The sequence below is a fragment of the Mus pahari genome, chromosome 5 (genome assembly GCF_900095145.1).
Source record: "Mus pahari chromosome 5, PAHARI_EIJ_v1.1, whole genome shotgun sequence".
NCBI lineage: Eukaryota > Metazoa > Chordata > Mammalia > Rodentia > Muridae > Mus > Mus pahari.
The window spans coordinates 109,485,331-109,507,998 of NC_034594.1; positions in this window are offsets into that span (position 1 = coordinate 109,485,331).

The window sequence follows — 22,668 nt, forward strand, 5'->3', positions numbered from 1 at the left end:
TTACTCCCTGATCTGAACTATGGACCCTTTTTTTAAATTTAATTTACTTTCATTTTATGTAGGTGAGTATTTGGTTTGGTTTGGTTTGGTTTGGTTTGGTTTGGTTTGGTTTTTCAAGACAGGGTCTCTCTGTGTAGCCCATACTGTACTGGAACTAGCTCTGTAGACCAGGCTGGCCTTGAACTTAGAGATCTACCTGCATCTGCCACCCGAGTGCTGGGATTCAAGCGGTGTACCACCACTGCCTGGTGTGTATTAGTGTTTTGCCTGCATGTATGTCTGTGCATCAAATACTCACTCTGTGTGTATTTGTGCACTATATGTACTGGTCTGGTGCCCATGGAGTCCAGAAAAGAATATCAGATCCTCAGAACTGGAGTTACAGATAGTTGTGAGCCACCATGTGGGTACTGGGTCTTGAACCCAGGTCCTCTGGAAGAGTAGCAAGAGCTCTTTCATCTCCCTAGCCTCTGAACTATGACCTTTTTGCCACTCTTTAAAACTGATAGCCCAGAACTCCATTGATAAGGAATTTGCTGCATAGCTTACAGGAAGCCCTGGGTTTGATTCCCAGTGCTTTAAAAAAGGCCTTGGCTACATAGCAAGTTCCTGACCAGCCTGGGATACGAAGACCTTGACTTTAAAAAAGTGGGTGGTGAGGACAAATGGGCATGTCATACTAAGTGAAAAAAAAACAAACATGTGTTGTATGATTCCATTGATATGAAATATGCAGAATAGGCCAGTCTATAGAGACAGCAAACAGATTTCTAGTGCCAGTGCCCAGGGGGCAGGAGGTTTGGGAGCAACCAAAGAAAGATGTGAAAATGTTCTGCAATATGAAAATATTCTTGATATTTTGGATTGTGAGCCTGGCTCAGCTACCTCTCCAACCCGGATTATATATATTTTTTGTGTTTTTTTTCTGAGACAGGGTTTCTCTGTATAGCCCTGGCTGTCCTGAAACTCACTTTGTAGATCAGGCTGGCCTCAAATTCAGAAATCCACCTGCCTCTGCCTCCCGAGTGCTGGGATTAAATGCGTGCACCACCACGCCCGGCTCCCGGATTATATTTAAGATGGCAATTTTTAGTTAGGTGTGGTGGTATACATTTTGTAGTTTTAGCACTGTAGGGGCAGGATTGGAGAATTCCAGGTCATTCTTGCCTATATAGCAAGTTCTAGCCTTACTTGGGCTATAGACTATGACTCCCATCCTAAAAACAATACAACTGTTCAAACACACACACACACACACACACACACACACACACACACACGCACCAAGGTGAGAGAGGATGTGTCAATTTTATGCTAAGTGAATGTGAATTGGATTTCAGTAAACTAGTTATTTTTTTAAATACTGAATCTCTGTAGCCGAGAACTTGACATGTAGCCAAAAATGACCTTGATTTCTGATCTTCCTGCTTCTGTCTCCCAAGTGCTGGGATTACAGGTGTGTGACAGCAAGCCAAGGTTGCTGGGTGTTGAGGATGTAGGCCAAGCTTTTGTGCATACCAGGCAAACCCTCTACCAACTGAGGTACATTCTCAGCCCAAAGCTATTTTCAAAAATGTTCTTATATGATTCAAAAATGCCAGACAAGTGAAAAGAGGAATGAGAAGGCATTGTAGATCTCACCAGGAAAGATGGCAGCTCCTAATCTATCAGTGAGTGTTCTGCCAGACCTCTGGTGCCAATGTATACACTTACAGGTAATTACACTCAGCCTGACCACCAAGATTTCATGGGAACCCGAGTCAAGCTTAGGAAAGAATTCCTCTAGAAGCCGGCTCTGCAATCGGTCATGTATGGTCAGGGCTGCGGTGTCCAGAAGGGTGTAGTGTGGCTTGTAGAGAAACTTACAACTCTTCTTTTTATATATGTTTATTTTTATGTGTTTTTTTCTCTCTTTTTATTTTTATTTTTTTCTGTTTTTTGTTTGTTTGTTTGTTTGTTTGTTTTTTGGTTTTTCAAGACAGGGTTTCTCTGTGTAGCCCTGGCTGTCCTGGAACTCACTCTGTAGACCAGGCTGACCTCGAACTCAGAGATCTGTCTGCTGCTGCCTCCCAAGTACTAGGATTAAAGGTGTGCACCACCACTGCCTGGCCTGTAATGGGTTCTGACGTCCTCTTCTGGTGTGTCTGAAGACAACGACAGTGTACTTACATATATAAAATAAATAAATTTAAAACAACAACATACATACATACATACATACATACATACATACATACATACAAGAACAAAAGCAGCCGACTATCAAACAAACTGGTCTTTCCTGGCAAAGCATCTGAGTGGCTCTGAAAATCCTGTGCTGGGATAAAGGTTCCATCCCTGGATGCTCACCACCCAGCCTTGGGTAACTGATCTCACCCTGTGATCTTAGGTCTCCTCACATGAAGAAAGGGATCATAATAATACCTACCTCAAAGGACTTTTCAGGAATTAAGTGAGATAACCTATGTAAACCACATCCATAGCTAAGAAGCTGTGGCTTTCCTCTCCCCTCCTCACCCCTCCCATCCCTTCTGCTGACTCTGAGGTGAAATATTCTGAAAGAGGAAGAGAAACCTGCAGGGAAACAGATGGAGGAGAAATCACGGCTGGAGACAGGTGGAGTTGTCAAGCCTCAGAGCCAAGGGACAAGGTGAGCTGAAGTGTCCTTTCCAGAAAAGGCAAGAGCAATCAGGTGTGACAGTTCACACCTGCAATCCCAACACTTGAGAAGCTGATGCTGTAAGGTCAGGAGCATGAGGCTAGCCTTGGCTATATATCAAGCTCAAAATCAATTTGGGCTCCATTTGATCCTATCTCAAACTAAAACTAGTAAATGAGCTAGCCCGTGGTGGTGCATGCCTTTAATTCCAGTACTCGGTAGGCAGAGGCAAGTGGGTCAGAAGAGGGTACCCCTTTTCTTTTTGTGGAACTGGGTCTCTGGCCCAGGCTTGCCTTGAGCTTGCTATGTAGCTGACATTGAGCTTGAACTTTTGGTTCTTCTATCTCCATCTCCTGAGTGTTATATTCATACACAGCTCTGTGCTTCTGTGCTTCTGAGGACCTAACCCAGGACTTGCTTCATGATTGCTAGCCAAGCATTCAATCACCGTGCTAAATTCCCAGCCCCCATAATGGCTTCTTTGTATCAGTTGCCTCCTCCCCCATCTCCTCCTTCTCCTCCTCCTTCTCCTCCTCCTCCCCCACCTCCTCCTTCCCCTCCTCCTCCTCCTCCTCCTTCTCCTTCTCCTCCTCCTCCCAACCCTTTTCCCCTCTGGCTTTATAGTCTTGGCTGCTTTTCCACCCTGCTGTATAATCCAGGCTGGTCTCAAACTTTTTTTTTTGGTTTTTCAAGACAGGGTTTCTCTGTGTAGCCCTGGCTGTCCTGGAACTCACTCTGTAGACCAGGCTGGCCTCGAATTCAGAAATCCACCTGCCTCTGCCTCCCAAGTGCTGGGATTAAAGGCGTGCGCCACCACTGCCGGACTGGTCTCAAACTTCTGATGCTCCTGCATCACCCTCCTGAGGTGTGGGATTGGAGGCACAAATCGCCCTACCTGCCTGGAGATTCACTTGTTTTCTGTGTAGCATTCCCACACATAAAACGTAATATATCAATTAAAGTTCGATGCCTTTCTCCTGTCTGATTGTCTATCTGTCTTTTATCAGTTTAATTTATGGTCTCCAGTAACACGAAGGGCAGAGCAGTACTGCAGCCTGCCCCCTTATCTTAATGAGCTCCTTGAAGGCGGAGCTCTCACCTGCTGTCACCTCCTCCACCCAGTCCCGTGTGGGGTGGTCAGGCAGTATCCATCAGAGGAGAGAGTTCCTTCTGCAAGGCCTCATGGCTACTCAGTGGCTGCCAGGCCATTGGGGTATCCAGGGTGCTAGGGGCAGAGTCATGAAGGGGTTGGTCCAGCTGCTCCTGGTCTGGGGATTCAGCAGTGATAGAATGAAAGAAAAGCTTACCATGTTGGAGGGGTAGTTGAATTCTGAGTGCTGGTGACATGGGCTTGGGGGAAAGGCTTCTTCTAGGTAGTGGGCTACGGACAGAGAACCTTGAACAGTACCATACAGAAGTAAGAGATGGCTGGAGAGCTGGCTTAGTAGTTAAGAGCATTTGTTGTTCTTGCACAGGACTTAGATTTGAGTCCCAGGACCCATGCCAAAGCTCACAATGGTCTGTAACTCCCAGGATTTCCAAATTCTTCCTCGGACCTCCAGGAGCACCAGACATGCGATGTGGAGCACACGCATGCATGCAGACAAACACTTAAACACATAAAATAATAAGATAAATACATTTGAAAAGTAAAGCTCAGAGAGACCCACAGAACAAGTATCTTCAATGGCTAGTAGGCTGCATGTCTAAGGGATGTAACCCTCGCACAACCCGGAGGTCGAGCCCGCCCTTCACTAGGGTTGGCTGGGAACCCCCTGGCTCGACTGCCCAGCACCTAGCATTCACATTGAGGAGACAAGAGAAGACCTTCCCTGTCTAGGAAACCCACCACATCAGGACCCGTGGGAGTCTGTGGCTAGGGACAAGTAAAGTGCTGCGTCCCGGGACATTCAGGACCGGAGCCGCAGCTGTTAGACTTCAAAGAAACATCTCAGGAAAAGTGACAGGATGAGCCAAGTCATCGCTCATCATCAGCTGAGGGAACTTCAGGTCTCCTATTCAAAGAGGCCCTCGGGTAGTCTCAGAGCTGAGCCTGTGTGTGGCCTGTCTGTCTGTCCCCAGGAGTCGAGCAAGGAAGGGACTCCCTCTCCAGCTCAGAGGTAAAAAATTACCATCCTTTTCAGAGGGAAAATAAAAATTAGTAGCAATTCAACAGAATGGGAAGCAGCAAGTGTGTTCTATAAGGTCATGGGTGAGAATCTATTAGGAGATGATGGTGCGGGAGGAGGGGAGTCAGGATGGGATGGGATGGAGATAAAACTGGCCTAAACAGTCCCCACCGAGCTGAATACCAAGGACCGGTAGTCACCAGTGAACACAGCCAGCCGTGATCTGAGCATTTACCCAAAGGCTGGGCACATAGTAGGCAGCCATTGCATACTTGGTGACAGAGTGACCTGTCATCGTTGTTGAGAGTGACAGAGAAGAGTGAGGTGGAAAACAGTCTGACGTGAATCTGGTCAGTTAATCCTCTGACAGAGACGGGAAACTTCTTTCCCGGACTGAGTCACACTTCTCCCATGCTTCCTATCCTTACAAGGTTCTGGACTGTGACCTACCCCCTGGAATCGGCCCGGGAGTTCCAGATGGCCTGGATGCAGACACCAACACGCCTTTTGGATAGAGTCTCTGCCCTGGTCTTTACGCTTCTTCTTCCTACCATCTCTTCTGGTCCCTTCCAGAGGCATGGCTGGGCTCACCCTCATTTATTTAACTCATCCCCTCTGGGGGTCAAGCCCAGAGCAGGGCAGTGCCCCTGAGTGTAGCTCAGTTATCAGGCAGGATAGAACCTGGCTCCAGGGCAGCCACCTCTGCCTAGGGCACGGGGTACCGACAGATCTCACTTCAGGAAGCCAGGCAACCAAGCATGGGGGTCTGACGGCCACTCCAGGCCTGTGTTTCTTCAGGCTTCCATTCCCCTCTAGAGAATGCCCACCAAGGACCAAGAACCCTTGGCCTGCCCACCTCTTATTCACTGGCACAGAACTTCCTGGCCTTCTCTAGAGAAGGGAGCTTCCTGCCATTCTACAAGGGGCCAAGAATCCCTGGCTTACGGCAGTAGCAAGGCCTGGCTGCCATGGGAAGGAACAGCTTGCACCCCAAGGGCCTGAACCACCTGCCAGCGCTGCCACCCACTCTCCACCCACAAGATCTCAGCCCAACCTGTCCTACAGGTGTGTCTGGCTCCCAGCCACCGGGGCCCAGTGCCCAACTCATTTACGGGAAGGAAGGATGTAAACAGAGGACAAGGGGCAGGAGGAGGACAAAGGCAAGTCTTTTGTTTGCACCTCACTGGGTTCAGAGTCTGTTCACATCACTCCCCAGGGGGGCTAGCGCCAAGCGCAAGGAACCCGTCCCCATTTGCCCTCCGAGGCTCATCCACCTCCTGTCACCTGTCGGCAGGGCCTCCCTTGGCCCACTTGTGCACTCCCTCCCAGCCATGGTCTATGTCTTACAGTCATAGCCAACACCTAGCCTGCTCAGCCCAGGGCCAGGGCTCAACTGGAGAGCTGCATTTCATTGGCTAGAGTCTGCTGAGCGGAGGCTCAGAGGGCAGGGCACTTAGGTTTCATTTTCCCACTTCAAGGTGTCTGAAGAGGTAGAGGACAGCAGGCCCTTGTCCTGGGACAGGGCCTCAGTCAGTCAGGAGAAACGGAGGAACGTGAAAATATACTTCGGCCTCTCAGGGTTTGTCCCAGCTGAAGGCTTCCAATACTTAGCCTACAGTAGTTCAAAATCCTCTGTTCGGTCAACAAATACTTCTTGGGTATCTAACAGATTCCAGTTGCTTGGGGGACTGGATTATATCAGAGAAGGAAACGAAATGCTCTGCCAGCCCACCTCAGCCTCTATTCTAGCGTGCTACCACAGGTCAGCCAATAACATGCACAAGAGGACTATGGATTAGACTTTGATCGATGTTGGGGAGAGAACAGGGAGGCTGCAGAGGCTGCGTTCTTGCCCAGGCCTGGGAAGGAACATCCTGGGCAGGAAGCCGACCATCTGAGGCCTGGCACTGAAACCATAAGACCAGGGGTCCAGAAGCCGGCTGTGTGTAGATCCATAGGGCTTTTGATTTCTGTTTTTATTTTCTGTCTTTTGAGACAGGGTCTCACTCTGTTGATCACACTGGTGACCTAGGCTGGCCTCAAAGTCACAGCTGTCTCTCTGTCTTAGCCTCTGAAGGACCAGGATGACAGACGTGGGTCAACATCAACGTACCAAGGAGATGTCTTTCCAGACTCTTTCTTTGTATGTGCTGGTACTCGAGCTCGGGGACTTGTGCCTGCGAGCGAGCGACTCCCCATCTCTGCCTGTTAGCTTTGGTGCTCACACATGTGGGGAAGAGCAGCAGAAGCTGGAACACAAGAGCTCATCTTGTGCTCCGAGTGCAAGCGGCTGGTGCCAGGTTATATACCGTATCACTACTACGTGTTTGCTGTTGGTTTTAAATTGTGGTGAATTATCATCTTCATCAAGCCCGCGTGAGTGTACAGATTGGTGAGTTGCCACAGTGAACACTGCTGTGCACTCAAACTGAAATTGTGTTTATCGAACAATGATTTTTCTTCTTTCCTTCTCTGAGAGTTCAATGATTCTGGGTTCCTCGTAAAAGTGAATCTTTTTTTTTTTTTCTTGAAACTTGTATGGACCAGGTTGGCTTCAAACTCACAGAGATCCGCCTGCCTCTGCCTCCCCAGTGCTTGCACTAAAGATGTGGGCCACCAGGCCGAGCTGGAAGTAGATCTTGGAGCATGCACCTTTCCGGCTTCCAGCTCCCTTCCCTGAGGTGTTTTAGTTTTTTTTCTTCTCTTATTGTATCGTCAGATGAAGAGCTAACACGGTGGCACTAGGCATGTGTTCAGTTGGTAGAGTGCTTGCCTAGCATGCATGGACATGGGTTTGATCCCTAGAATCACATAGACTAGACATGGTAGCACATGCCTGTAGCCCCAGCCCTTGGAAGCAGAGGCAGGAAGATCAGAAGTTCAAGACCACCCTCATCTATATAATAAATCAGAGGCTAGACTGGCTATAAGACCCTGCTTCTGCCTTCACTCCATCCCCACAAAAGAGAAAAAAAGATCAAGTTGGTGACAAATATAAAAGTATTGTACAAATAGTAAAATCCAGTGACAATGTTAAAAACATTATTCTAGCCTGGCAGCGGATGCACACACCTTTAAACCCAGCACTCAGGAGGCAGAGACAGGCAGATCTGTGAGTTCGAGGTCAGCCTGGTCTACAGAGAGAGTTCCAGGACAACCAGGGATACAGGAAGAAACCTGTCTCGAAAAACAAAACAAACAAACAAACAAGCAAGAATATTATTTTGGGTTGAGGACTGTGAATTGGTTACTGTGGTAGCATGAGGACCTAAGTTCAAGCCAGGTTTAAAAGCTAGACATGATGGCATGTGCTGCCATCGCTGGAGAGACAGAGACAAGCGACTCTTTGTAAGGAATTATTGCTGCACCCAGGTCAGGAAGAGACTCTTCTCAAACAACAAAGTGGGTAGCACATGAGCTATACACCTGTGCGTGTCCTCTGCTCCACATACATGTGCACAACACACGTGCACCTACACACACCGCGCACACAAGTCATTGTTGTGTTCCCTCCCCAAGCAGATCTGTCCACTTGGAGGTAAGGACACAGGGCACTTAGGAGCCTTTGGACCTTCCTCCTAGATGCCACAAGGACTGTGGTGGGAACCAGAGATGGACACGTGGTCAGTGCGGGACACGCGGTCAGTATGGGACACATGGTCAGTGCAGGGTACATGGTCAGTGCTGGACATGTGGTCAGTGTGGGACACTTGGTTAGTGTGGGACACATGGTCAGTGCGGGACACATGGTCAGTGCGGGACACATGGTCAGTGCGGGACACTTGGTCAGTGCGGGACACATGGTCAGTGTGGGACGCATGGTCAGTGCAGGACACATGGTCAGTGTGGGGCACATGGTCAGTGTGGGACACATGGTCAGTGTGGGACACGTCGTCAGTGTGGGACACATGGTCAATGCAGGATACGTGGTCAGTGCTAGATATGTGAGTGAACTGTGTCAACTTAGGGTTCACTGGAAAAGACACTCTAGTCTCTGCCAATCATTCTCTCAAGGCCCTTTTTCTTCCTTCATTCAGCTGGGCATGGGGACTGACCCTAAAGGTGGGCAGAAGAACCACTTCTGCCAAGGGCTTTTCAAACAGTGAACCTGAGATACTCACTGTACACCTCTGTCACACGCAGGAGTGCAAAGCTGTCCATTCTTGTTTCCCAAAAGCTACTACTGGCCATTCTGGCACCAACCCAGGGTAGACATTCCTGTGAGCAACTACAGGCTTAACCACATACAAATACTATGGGACACAAATGATCTTATGGAGTTGCTCCCTGGGGATTGGGAATGCAGGGGCACTGTGGAATATTGAGCTCTGCCTAGACCAGAGGAGGGTAGGGTGTCAGTGAAGACTTCCTGGACTAGCGCACGGACCACACTCTGCACCGTACCAACAGCCGTAGCAGCATGTAGGGATGGACGCCATGCGCTGCCACGTGTGTCTCGTGAGCACTGAACTGATGTTCATCTTTTCTGTGATCTCACAGAGCAGGAGAGTCGGGATGTTAACCACCTCACTTTTCAGCTAAGGAGACAAACTCAGAATTTCAGTCATTTGCTCAAGGTCACACGGCGACCAAAAGGCAGTCTAGGGTGGGATCCGAGGTTTAGTAACTTCTATAGTCTTCAGGGTTAACCAGGTTTGGGGGGGGGGGGAAGAGTAGTTCAGATTACTCACAAAGTTTATAGGCGAACACTTCTTGAAAAAGAAAAAATTCTTAGAGGCGGGGAAAAGCACTCAGTTGGTAGAGCCCTTGTCTAGAATGCACAAAGCCCCAAGTTGGCTCTTTAGCACCATATAGGCCAGAGTGGTAAAGATGCCCAGAACTCCGACACTCAGAAAGTGGGCAAGAGGGAGAAGCTTAAGTCTCTGCCGCAAAGGCAGCCAGTCTCTAGGGAACTTTTTTCTTTTCTTTTCTTTTTTTTTTTTTTCGTTTCATTTTTTTTTTTAAAGATTTATTTATTTATTATATTTAAATACACTGTAGCTGTCTTCAGACACTCCAGAAGAGGGTGTCAGATCTTGTTATGGATGGTTGTGAGCCACCATGTGGTTGCTGGGATTTGAACTCTGGACCTTCGAAAGAGCAGTCGGGTGCTCTTACCTACTGAGCCATCTCACCAGAACCTCGTTTCATTATTTTTGAGACAGGGTCTCATACCCTAGGCTAACACTGAACTTCCTATGTGTAGCTACCTGTAGCTGGTCTTGAACTCCTGATCCCCTCCTTCCACCTCCCCTCCTTCCACCTCCCATGTGCTGAGATTACAAGCATGTACCACTATACCTGGCTGTTTAAGTAGGAATATTAAAGGTAGATGTGTTATTGCAAACCTGTAATCCCAGGACTCAGAAGGCAAAGACAGGATTCTTGTGAGCTGGAGGCTAGCCTGAACTACACAGTGTGATCTTGTTAAAGGAAATAAATACACACAAAAAAATAGTTTTAAGGAAAATCTTGTTAAATCTGTTAAATCCTTAATGGGACATAGAAACAGAGATTCCTTTGAAATTATAATCAGAGAAGAATTTATTTGTTTGTTTAGAGACAGGGTCTTTTTATACAGCCCTAGCTGTCCTAGAACTCACTATGTAGACAAGGATGGCCTTAAATCACAAAGATCTGCATGCCTCTGCCTCCCACTGGCCTCAAAGGCCTGAGCCCACAATATATGGCAGGAGAGTCTTTTGTTTTGTTTTGTTTTGTTTTTATTTATTTTTTTAAAAAGATTTATTTATTTATTATATGTAAGTACACTGTAGCTGTCTTCAGACACTCCAGAAGAGGGNNTCAGATCTTGTTACGGATGGTTGTGAGTCACCATGTGGTTGCTGGGATTTGAACTCCGGACCTTTGGAAGAGCAGTTGGGTGCTCTTACCCACTGAGCCATCTCACCAGCCCCTTGGTTTGTTTTTAAAGAGAGGGTTTCTCTGTGTAGCCCTGGCTGTCCTGGAACTCACTCTGTAGACCAGGCTGGCCTCCAACTCAGAAATCCACCTGCCTCTGCCTCCCAAGTGCTGGGATTAAAGGCATGCGCCACCACTGCCCGCCAGGAGAATCTTTTTAAATTATCTATTGAGACAACAGCTTGCTATGTCGTCCAGGCTGGCCTCAAATGGGCTAGCTCATACGCCTCCTACCTAGGGGCTACAGATAGTCAATACCACACCCAGCTGAGAGTCTCAAATGGCTTCTAATCGACTTTTCCAGGTGCCACAACCAAATGTTTTGTTTTGTTTTGTTTTTGAAATAAGGTCTTATTATGTAGCCCTTGTTCGCTACGGAACTTGCCATGTAGACTAGGCTAGCCTCCAACTCACAGAGATCTGCCTGCCTATACGGTGCTGGGATTAAAAATGCTATTTTTATTACCTGGGCTTTTGTTTGTTCAAGACAAAAGTCTTCAATACAGACACAGGCTAGCTTGAATTAAAAATCTTTGCTGGGCGGTGCTGGCACACTCCTTTAATCCCAGCACTTGAGAGGCAGAGGCAGATGGATTTCTGAGTTCGAGGCCAGCCTGGTCTACAGAGTGAGTTCCAGGACAGCCAGGGCTACACAGAGAAACCCTGTCTTGGGGAAAAAAAAAATCTTCTTACCTAGGCCTCTTCCTGTTTCAGCCCCCCAAGGGCTGGAATTATAGGCCTTTACCCACAATGCTCAGCTTCTGAGTGTGTGCATGCACCGCATTAAGGCCAGAGTCTGGATGGCCAGGTCTATCATTCTCTATGTTATCCCTTTGAGACAGCATCTCTCACTGAGTCTGGAGCTAGGCTGGTGGCTAGCAAGGTCCTTCAATCTGCCTCTATCTGCTCCTATAACATTGAGCTAGGTTACAGGCTCACAGAAAGCCATGCCCAACTTTTTAAACAGATGTCGGGGATTCGAACTCAAGTCCTCACCTTTTTCAAGCAAGCCCTTTTACCATTAAACCATTTCTTCCCAACCCCTAACTTTTAAAATCCTAGAAAAATTGACACAAACATTAACATTTTAGCCATGTCAGGAGTGCCTGGCTCTGTGCTGTTATCCACAAGCACACTGTTGCACAACAATCTCCACGCCTCACCTCCAGAACTTTCCATGATCCTATCCTGAAACGGTCTGTTAAGCAGTAATTCCCACACTTCACAGTCTGGTCCCTAGCAACTACTGTCTACTGCCTGACCCTATGAATTTTCCCCATCTAGGGGATTCATAGACTGCTTATCCCTTTGAGTCACTTCCAGTGCAAAAAGGGAGCCTACTGAAGGAGAAAACACTGAAACAATAGTCTAAGAAGTGGCAATGGTCTGGGGCAACCTGTGCTGGAAAATTCCACAGCCATGAGCAGGCATGGAGACACACACCTTTGATCCCAACACTCAGGAGTCAGATCTCTGAGAATCTGAGGCTGCCTGGCTGACCTAGTAAGTTGTATGTAGCTAGACAGGACTACATAGTGAGATCCTTTCTCTAAATAAATAAACTGATAATTAATTTTAAAGTCTACAGCTGTCAGAGCAGAGCCGTTCTCTCTCCTCCTTGATCAGGGGTCCAAGGACACGTAGGGTCCTCCCTATGTGTGGGGAGCCAGGGAAAGGAAGGCAGTGAAGGAGGGGAAAGGGACCAGAGTAAAAGCCCACACCCAGAAAGGGAGCCAGGTGTCGCAGAGCTATTTCAGAGTGTGTATCCCTGTGCCCTGGGCGCTCTCTCACCTGCTGGCCACACTGTAAATACCTGATGGGCAGCTGCAAAATGGCGCTTCCCCCAGGGGCTATGCCTGCAGAAAGGAGTCTGGCTTCACGGCAAGCCTTCTGCTGTCATTTTCTCATACCTGTTTGGGCAATACCCAAGAAAAGTCATCTAAGGGACTTCGTACTGCTGCCGGTGCAGATGGGCCTCTGAGACCTAGTGGCAGCCAATGACTGGATGGCCCATATCTCAGGGCTCTGAGTCAACAGGTGAGATAAACGCACAGAGCAGGATCTGTGTTGGGAAATCTCAGAGACCAGCGCTTCTGGGGCTAAAACAAAGGTGTTTTCAGAGTGGGAGGCCAGCTCTTCCCTGAGCACTGGGGTCCTGCAAGAACCTGGCCTCTGGTCTTAAGGTCAGGCTGGTTACAGCGTGGCCGTCTCTTGGTCCAAGAGCCTGAAATACCAGGGGTCATTTCTTTCCCAGGAGCACCCCCCCCATGTGGTTTTGGGTTTTTGTTTTGTTTTGGTTTTGGTTTTTTGGTGGCTGAGTGGGCATTTGTTTTGAGACAGGGAGGCATCAAACTGTCTATAACCAAGGATGACCTTGAACTTCTGACCCTCTTGCCTCTGCCTCCTTAAGTGCAAAGATTTCAGCCTTGCACCATTATTTATTGCCAGTGTTGTGTCATGCGGGGGGTTCAAAGCCACCCACAGCTTCTTGCATGCTAGATAAACACTCTACAAACAAAATTACATCCCTATCCCCTCTTATTTACTTTTAATAAAAATATAGGTATTTTATTAAGAAAGAAGAGCAGCTGGACATGGTGGCATCCACCTCCCTTAGTCCCAGCAATCAGGAGGCAGAGGCAGGCGGATCTCTGTGAGTTCCAGGCCAGTCTGGTCTACATAGTAAGTTCCAGGATAGCCAGAGCTACAAAGTGAGACTGTGTCTCAAAAGAGAAAAGAAGGGCAAGCTTAGGAGAGGGAGTGGGCTAGCGAGCAGGGAAAATCAAATGCTCAAGGCCATTGTTTTTTATTTTTTGGCTGTGTCTCATCTCACTCTGTCGCCCTCCAACTCTTTAGTCTCCAGAATGCTGGGGTGACAGGCATGGGCCACCACTTCCGACACCATTTGACTGTTCCTAAGATCTATTTTTTAAAAATGATTTATTCATTCATGTATTTATCTTTATTTATGTGTATGCGTACCTATGAGTGCCCTCAGAGCCTGAAGAGCAAGAGAGATCGGGAGTCTCTCTCTTGAAGCTCTAGTTAACAAAGCCAGCCGGGCTTCAAATGTCTAGAAATCCGCCGACTTCTGATTCCCGAATTCTGGAATTAAAGGAGTGTACCATCACAGTTGGCTGCTTTCTGGTTTTGGCTTTTTGGCTTTTTTGGTTGTTTGTTTGTTTGTTTGTTTGTTTTGAGACAAGGTTTCATGTAGCTCAGGCTGACCCTTAAATTCTGGATGTAGCCGTGAGCCTGGATCTTTAGGATTTCATCTGTGGTGTACTAGAGTAACAGGCACGTACTACCATTGCTGCCAGTGATACCGACAGATAGGTTAGAACACTGCCAGAAGCCATCCAAACTTGCATTAAAACCAAATAAACCACCCAAGCCTCGACTTTGTACGGTCGGGAAGCCTTCGTACCACCTGTATACGCCCATGTTAAGCTCTTTGTTACTGGTTTTCTTTTGTTTCTGAGATGGACTCAAGTAGCCCAGGCTGGCCTCAAATTTGCTAGGTAGCCAAGGATAGCCCTAATCTCTGATCTCCCTTCCTCCACCTCTGAAGAGTGGGGGTTCTAGGCCGCCAGACCCAGCTCACGTATTCATACTCCAGACACATGATCTTCCCTACATTTATGAGTCATAACGCAGGTAAGGTGGTGGGAGCTGAGGGTGGGCTGTTGCCCGTTCCAGCTAGACAATGTCTAGTCTCTCCTCTGCCCCGTGGGTGTCTACTCCAGAGCAGACCTCTGAGGCCCATTGCAAGGAGGCTGGTTAACCATTGGCTCTGCCCCCGGGGTGAGGGAATCCAGGTCTCCAAGGGACAGGCAAGAACCTGCCAGCCTGCGCTGTAGGACTGAGGTCACTCTGAGCCCAGTGAAAATGAGTGAGAAGCCTGGATCTGGGGCTTCCATCCAGCGCGTGCCCAGAAGTCCATGACCTGGTTTGAGTGGGCGGTGGTAGGGCAGGGCAGAGAAGAAACTCTGCAGAAATAGTGAAAGGCTGAGACACTGTGAGAAGGGGAAGAGACTGGAAGCTGCAGTGACCTTAGTCCTGGCCCTGAATACTACACCCCGTGCCCTGTGGACAATCCCTCCCATCCCTAAGGACAGAGCGTAAACAAATGCCTTGGTCACCTCTCTTTTTTTTTCCCCTCCAATATTAGATGGGATGGAGGCTGACATATATGCTAGGCAGCACACGCATACACACTCACACACCTACACAAACACACACCTACACACACACACACACACACACACACACATGCATGCACAAACATACACACAAACACACATACACATATGCATACACACACATGCACAAACATACACATAAGCACAAATACACAAACACATATACACACATGCATACAAACACACACATATACATACACATATACACACATGCATACATACACATACACAAACACACACACATACACACACAACTCACCACCACCCCCTCTCTGCCTTTAAGTCCTCACCCTGTGCTCACACAAACACACATATACACACATACACACATATGCACACATACACAAACACATATACACACATGCATACATACACATACACAAACACACACATGCACACACACACAAACACACACATACACATACATACATACACACATACACAAACACACACATATACACACATGCATACACACACAAACATACACACACCACCACCATCACCACCACCACCACCACCCTACCCCCTCTCTGCCTTTAAGTCCTCACCCTGTGCTAGTTAGGACTATATGTGTTTATTTGTTTGTTTGTTTGTTTTCCTTTGAGACAGGGTTTCTCTGTGTATCCCTGACCATCCTAGAACTCGCTTTGTAGACTAGGCTGGCTTCTAACTTTGATCTACCTGTCAAAAATGTATTTGTTTGTTTGTTTATGTTTATTTATCTGTATGCACACTCATGGGTGCCCTCAAAGGTCCCATCTACAACAAAGACCGGCCTGTCCCTGCCTCCTGAGTGATGGGTTAAAGGTGTGCTTCACCAGGTCCAGTTTTACAAGGATATTCTTTTTGTCGTTGTTCATGTTTTTGCAATCTTTTTAAAAAAATTCACTGTGCATCCTGGTCACATCCCTCCTCCCTCCTCTCTTCCCAGTCTCACCCTCACAAATCCTTCCCTCACCTGGCACATGCCTTTAATCCCAGCACTTGGGAGGCAGAGGCAGGTGAATTTCTGAGTTCGAGGCCAGCCTGGTCTACAGAGTGAGTTCCAGGACAGCCAGGACAGCACAGAGAAACCCTGTCTCGAAAAAACAAAAACAAAAAAAACAAAAACAAAAACAAAAACAAATTCCTCCCTCATTGTCTCTTCCCCTTCTCCTCAGAGAAGGGGAGCCCAGCTCCCCTTGGGTACCACCCCACACTGGGGCATGTAGTCCTAGCAGGACCAGGCATGTCCTCTCCCACTGAAGCCCAATAGGCAGTCCAGGGAGGGGAAAGGGGATCCAACAGCAGGGAGCAGAGACTGAGGCAGCCCCCCGATCCACTTGTTAGGGGGCCCACATGAACACCAAGCTGCACATTTGTTACATATGTGTAGGGACTCTAGGTCCAGCCAGGTACGATCCCTGGTTGGTGGCCCAGGTTCTGTGAGCCCCATGGTCTCAGGATTGTTGACTTTATGAGTCTTCCGGTGGTGTCCTTGACCCCTTCGACTTGCTCACTTCTTTTTTTTTTATACTTATTTATTTATTATATGTAAGTACACTGTAGCTGTCTTCAGACACTCCAGAAGAGGGAGTCAGATTTCGTTACAGAAGGTTGTGAGCCACCATGTAGTTGTTGGGATTTGAACTCAAGACCTTTGGAAGAGCAGTCGCGCTCTTAACCACTGAGCCATCTCACCAGCCCCGACTTGCTCACTTCTATCCTCCCCCACTTCCACTAGACTCCCCGGGTTCTGCCTGATGTTTGGCTGTAGATCTCTGCATCTGCCTTCATCTACCGCCGTGATGAAGCCTCTCAGGAGACAGTTATGTTGAGGCAGAGATGAAGGGGAAGGAGAACCACAAAGACACACTTTCTGCCAGTGGCGCATGCCTTTAATCACAGCATTGGGAGGCAGAGGCAGGCAGATCTCTGAGTTCAAGACCAGCCTGATCTACAGAGTGAGTTCCAGGACAGCCAGGACTACACAGAGAAACTCTATCTCGAATATAATATAATATATATATATATATATATATATAATATTATATTCGAGATATATATAGAATTTTTCTATGTAGGCCTGGCTGTTCTGGATCTTAGGCTGTAGATCAGGTTAGCCTGGAACATCCACCTCTCTTGTGGTGGGAGGGCAGAAAGACAATTTCAAAAAATTAAGACCAATATACCATCTGAAGCTAGGCATAGTGACCAGTGCCTGTAATTCCACTCTCGGGAGGCTGAGGGAAGATCATTAGTTCAGGTTAGCTTTGGGGCTGGAGAGATGGCTCCGTGGTTAAGAGCACTGACTGCTCTTACAAAGAAACTGGGTTCAGTTTCCAGCACCTATATGGTGGCTCGCAGCTATGCATAACTCTGGTTCCAGGGGATCTAATGCCTTTTTCTGATCTCCATGGGCACCAGTAACTACTCACATATAAAATAAATAGATATGAAAAATTTTTTCTAAAGTTAACCTTAGGCTATATACCCAGACCCCGTCTCAAAAACACATATACAAGAAGATTCGGTCGGTCTTGACTAACACAATGAGGCAAATAAATTCGATAAGGTGTTGTCCTAGAAGGACAAGGCTCCGGTGTGTTGTGGAGCGGTGAGGATGGCATTTAGCACCTCATGCATGAGCTGTGCCATCAGCCCTTCATTTTTGTACTTTTTTATTTTAAGACAGTGTTTCACTAAGTTGTTCTGGTAGGCCTACACATTGTGATTCTCCTACCTCAGTCTCTGAGTAACTAGAACAACAGGACCGGCTTTTAATTTTCACTAGTCAGGTAGATAAGGGGACTTCTAAGAGGAAATGCTGCTTAGCCAAAGCTCAAAGGAAATGAGACATTAAAGCACTTGGCTCTGGGGAGGAGTTTCCACACTGGAGTTGCAAGTCATGGGGGCAGGTGGGCAAGCAACTCTGGAGGCAGAAGAGCCCACAGAGTCCCTGCTGCTTAACGCTATGGCAGATCTCAGGAAGGATGACAGACAGGTAAGAAGCCAAGAACTGGATTCTGGGTTGTGCTCATTTTTGGTGATCAGAGGCCCAACTGGAGGGAATGGGCTGTGAGCAGAATGTGTCTGCTGCCAGCTCAAAAACTGCTGCGTCTGGTGGACTGAGCCTTTCAGAGGTCACTACTACCAGGGACAAGGACACTTCCAGTAGGATTCTGGCTGCCCAGATTGGTTGTATGCACTGGAACCGTAAACACAGCACAACTGACATAAAGGAACGGGAGGGTGGGTAGGAGATCAGAGAGAAAGGGGGCCCAGGGAGGGCTGTAGCCTGGTGTGGTGCCATGTGCCTGTCATCAGAGCCCTGAAGAGGATGGAGAGTTCCAGGTCAGTCCGGTCTACCTAGTGAGATCCTGCCTGTGAAGAAAGTTAGCAGCCTGCCATAGTGTCATGCATCCCTGTGCATCCTAGCAATCAGAAGGCAGAACTCCTGGGAATCAGGAGTTCAAGGTTAACCTGGATTACATTGTCTCAAAACAAAACCCAAACATTGGGTGTTGGGTACTCATCCTTTTAATCCCAGCAGAGGCAAGCAGACCTCTAGGAATTTGAGACCAGCCTGGTCTAAATAGTGAGTTACAGACCAGCCAGGAACACATAGCGACACATTGTCTGGAAACAAAACACAGCAAGGAAGGGAGAGGGAAAAAGAGGGAGAGAAAAGGGCAGCAGAAATGGACAGAAGGTGGGGGGATGGGGTGGGGTGGGGGCTGTCGCCCAGTTGGTCAGCACTGGGATTTGGCACGGTACTCAGCCTTAAAACAAAACAACCACCACCTCACCACTACCACCAGAATGCTCCTAAATTGTCTAGACTGGCCTTCCTGGCCTTCAGTTCACACTCTTCCTATTTCTACCTCCCAAGGGCAGGATGACAAGCTTGGGCCAGCACAGCCAACTGCCCAGTTTGTGTTTTTAACAAGGGGATAGAACAAAACAAAAAGAGGAGAGAGAATCTGAATAGGAGGGGGCAAGATTTCATCCATCGGGGAGAGAGCCTTTCCTCTTTTCCCCAGAGCCGCAGACCCCTGTCCTCAGGACCTAACACAACATTTCATCATCTGCCAACCAGTCATGCAGCTCCTTCTTAGCATCTGATGTTCTTTCTGCCTGGATGCGCTGCAGCCTGAGCCCTGGCGAGCATCTGCCTGCTTTATCAGCACCTGCCCACACGTGTCCAGAATGCTTACTCTGTTCTGTGGTGTCGATATCACCTCTTAGGTTCATTGTTTGTGACAATTATTTGTTAACTTTCTGAGACTGGCATTTGTCATATAGCTTTGGCTAGATTCAAAGTTTCAGTCCTCCTGTGTCTTCCTCCTGAGAGGCTGGAATCACAGGCGAGAGTCAATACACTCGAGAAGGCACCTTTGTCTTACTCGCAATCCCAGGATCTCTTTACCCGGCTCTGTGTGGGGAGTCTTTGCCTTTGCTTCCCATGTATTCCTGGTACAAACAGATTGTTCAATGAGTCAGGGTTCAGGCCACTTTTTTGTTTGTTTGTTTTTGTTTTTTTCAAGACAGGGTTTCTCTGTGTAGCCCTAGCTGTCCTGGAACTCACTTTGTAGACCAGGCTGGCCTCGAACTCAGAAATCCTCCTGCCTCTGCCTCCCGAGTGCTGGGATTAAAGGCATGCGCCACCACGCCCCTGGTGGTTCAGGCCATTTTAGTTTTCAGTTTTTTTCAAGACAGGGTTTCTCTACATGTCCTTGGATGGCCTAGTACTCTGTGTGTAGACCAATCTGCCCCTGAACTCATAGACATCTGCCTGTCTCTGCCTTCTGAGCATCAGGATTAAAGTCCTGCACCACCAAGTCTGGCCTGAATCACTGTTTTTAAAGATAAGATTCAATACTATACTTGGGAGGCAGAGGCAGGCAGATTTCTGAGTTCGAGGCCAGCCTGGTCTACAGAGTGAGTTCCAGGGCAGCCAGGGCTACACAGAGAAACCCTGTCTTGAAAAACCAAAAACAACAACAACAACAAAAAAAAGATTCAATACTATAAATAGATGTCATCATACTTTATTCCAAATATTGTAGTATATTACTTTTTACATTTGTTGCTACATTTATTTGTTTGTTTATCTTGGTGTGTACATGTAATAGTGGGCGCGCCGGAGGTCATAGGACAGCTTCTGTAAGTTCCTTCTCTCTCCTTCCTTCCTTCCTTCCCTCCTTCCTCTCTCTCTTTCTTCCTTCTTCCTTTCTCTCTCTTTCTGTCCTTATCCTTATTTTATGTGCATTATTTGCCTGCATGTATGTCTGTGTGAGGCTATCAGATCCCCTAGAACTGTTACAGACAGCTGTGAGCCGGGAATAGACCCTAGGACCTCTGGAAGAGATGCCAGTGTTCTTAACGGCTGAGCTGCCTGAGATGAGCACTAGGAGCCTAACTCGGGTCTTCTGCAGAAGCAGCACATGCTCTAACCACTGAGCCATCTCCACACCTCCCGTTGTTGTTGCTGTTGTTTTGAGATGGGGGTCTCATCATGTAGTCCTGGCTTGCCTGGAACTCACTGTGTAAGCTTACCTCCAACTCAAGAGCCAGCCTTTGTCCCCTCAACGGCAGGATTAAAGGCGGCATGTGCCATCATGCCAACCCTCTGATGTTTTTATTATTTTTTAAAAAGCTGTAATGGTTATCTTTACACTAATGTAAAAGTACATCTGAAGGCAAAATCACTGGAAATTAAATACCTCTGTCAGAGGTCATGTATGCCTTACATTCTCAAGGGTTCCAAAGAGGCTGACTTAGCTAACCCCTCTGTGAAAAACAAGGAGAGTGTGTGCATGTGTGTGCATTTAGTGTGTGTGTGCATGTGTGTGCATTTAGTGTGTGTGCATTTAGTGTGTGTGCATTTAGTGTGTGTGTGCATGTGTATGCATTTAGTGTGTGTGTGTGTGTGTGTGTGTGTGTGTGTGTGTGTGTCAAAAAAAATGTTAGAGAGACAGGGTTCAGCTATATATCCCAAGAGGCTAAACTTGTAGCAGGCAATTCTCCTGCCTCAGCCCCCAAGGCTAAAGATTAGAGGTTGTGTTTGTGTTGCCACACCAAACTGAGAAAAACTATTCTTAACCCTTTTCCCAGGCTAATTGAAAGTGGTGGTATGCAACTTTTTTTTTTTTTTTTGAGATAGGGTCTTAGATAGCCCAGCTTGGCCTTGAACTCACTATGCAGTGAAGAATGGTCTTAGATAGCCCAGGCTGGGCTTGAACTCACTACTTGAAGAATGACCTTGGGATTCCAATCTTCCCTCTTCTACTTAACAAATACTGGAATTAACAAACACAATTCGGACTAGCCTCAGACTTTAACTTGTGATCCTCCTGCCTCAGCCTCTGGAATTCTGGATGACAAATATTCACCACCATACTGAGAGTCTCACTCTGTAGCCCAGGCTGGCCTGAAACTCATTATCTTGCCCAGGCTGGCCAGGAACTCCAGCAATCCTTCTGCTTTTGCTACCCATGAGCTGAGATTATAAGATTGTTTGTTTGTTTGTTTGTTCATTCGTTCATTTGAAGCCAGAGTCTTACTACATAGCTCTGGCTGTCCTGGAGCTCACTCGGTAGACCAGGTTGGCCTCGAACTCACAGATATCTATCTGCCTCTGCCTCTGCCTCTGCCTCCCAAGTGCTGGGATCAGAGGTGTGCACCAACACACATGGTTCTGGATTACAAGACTGCAAAGCACGATATCCTGCTAAGTTTTATTTCTTATAACTTCATTAGAGGAGAAATAGAAAAAAAGAAAACCTGCTGGAGATGTAAGTTGATTTCAGTGGGTAGGCTGTTTGTTTCACATGCTCACTCACGAGGCTCTGGACTCAATGCCTAGTGCCACATAAAAAATGTACACAATAGTACATACTTATCACCAAGCCCAGCATCTGGGAGGCAGAGGCAGGAGGACTGGTTTCAGTTTGAGGCTAGTCTGAATTACAGAATGAGTTCTAAGCCAGTCAGGGCAACCTAGCAAACTTACTTGTTACAGTTCTTCTGAACCCGTCAGAGGTCAGAGCCAGGTTCACGGAGCAGCAGGGTAACCTAGAACTCAAGACAGGCAAGACAGGCTCTCAAGGCAGAGCAAGGGGGAAACACACCCTCAGGCAGGAGGAATTTTGCGAGTATCTTTGACAAAGTGCTAAAGGCTCGAGCTACACCCATGGTGCCAGAAGACTCCTCTGGGACGTGTGGCCTCTTCCCCACAGGCCTCTCTTGGAGCTCAGGAGGAAGACCAGGAGGCTGGAGGGAGCCTCTGTGGCTGAGTCAGTGCTGAGAAGAAATGGATGCTAAGGGAAAGCCTGATCCCTGTCAGGACCCTTTCCCTGGAGAAGAGGAAGAGAATAGGAGAGAAGAGGGCAAGGGGGGAAGAAAGAGATGAGGTGTCATAGGGAGAACATCCTAAACCTGCTGGAAGGATCCCTGCAAAGACCCGAGTTCTCTTGCGATCCTATTTACACCAGTGGTCCTGGGAGCAGGGACTCTTGCCCTCAGAAGGATATGCACAATGACTGGAGACATTTTTGACTTACCTGGGGTGGGGGTTGCTACATAGAGGCCTCTGACAGTAGAGGCCTGGGATGCTGCTATTTATACTAAAAGCCCGGAACACCACATGCCCCTTCTCCTAAGGATAAAGACTTCTCGCTGGGCGTGGTGGCGCACGCCTTTAATCCCAGCATTTGGGAGGCAGAGGCAGGCGGATTTCTGAGTTCGAGGCCAACCTGGTCTACAAAGTGAGTTT